The sequence below is a fragment of the Propithecus coquereli genome, unplaced genomic scaffold (assembly GCF_000956105.1).
Source record: "Propithecus coquereli isolate 6110/MARCELLA unplaced genomic scaffold, Pcoq_1.0 Scaffold30, whole genome shotgun sequence".
In the NCBI taxonomy this organism is placed as follows: domain Eukaryota; kingdom Metazoa; phylum Chordata; class Mammalia; order Primates; family Indriidae; genus Propithecus; species Propithecus coquereli.
Genome location: NW_012148619.1, coordinates 6,694,667 through 6,695,643, shown reverse-complemented (window position 1 = coordinate 6,695,643; position 977 = coordinate 6,694,667).

Here is a 977-nt window from a genome sequence, read left to right as displayed (position 1 = left end):
TCTCTAGGAAAATTAATATAGGCAATATTCTAAATTTTTGAATAAGCAAGCCAATCTAAACAAAGTTATATAAAATTTTCCTTTAAGTCAAGTCTTGGTCGTTTCCATTCCCTATTGATTAAACACACTGCTTGGCACATAATACATATTCAATAAATGTTGAGTAAAATATTTTTAAATGGGGGGGTGTCATAATTTAGCAAGGAAAGCACTAGGCCAGAGGTAAAATTGGCAATGCAGTCTAATCTGTGTGTTTCTGCCTTCTCAGCTATATTCTCTTCTCCCTGCCCCTAATAAAAGAAATCAGTTCCCTCCTTTCTCCTTTGAGTAGGGAAAAATGAGTTTGACCCAGTAAGAAGAAGGTTTGGGAAATCAAAGAAGGGAAGGAGAAATAAAAGGAAGTTGTTTTGCTTGCTGTCCTTGATTTCCTCTTCAGTAGGTCGGAAGTCTGCCAAAGAACAAAGGCAAGCCTTGGGGTCTCAGAAAAATGCAGTATCCACAGCCTGGGCCCAGCAGGTGACAGCCATAGGTGCCAGGCAGGTGCAAAGGTGAGCTCACTCTGTGGCAATCAGCAGTGAGCTCTTAGAGGCACAGGACAGCAACACAGCACCTCTCACTGCTCTCTCTACTCTCTGCTCATCCCCACTTGCTCTGGGAAATACTCCCCAGGCCAAGCCCAGGGCAGCACCAAAGGGGGAAACAGCTACAAGTCCTCTCACTTGGCTGGCGATGGCCTCTGGTCTGGATGCTCACACCCATGCCCAGCTGTGTCAGTTCCCAGCAAACGCAGTGTGTCAGCTACATTGACCCAGTCATGCCATGGAGGTCACTGTAGCTGAACAACCAGAAAATGTAAATGATGACACTTCTTGTGGGAGAGAAATCACCTTTAAATGATAAACATGGCTGCCACTGGCTGCCAAATTTTGTCCAATGCTGTTCGTCACATTTATAACAGCAAAATTTGGAAACTGCCT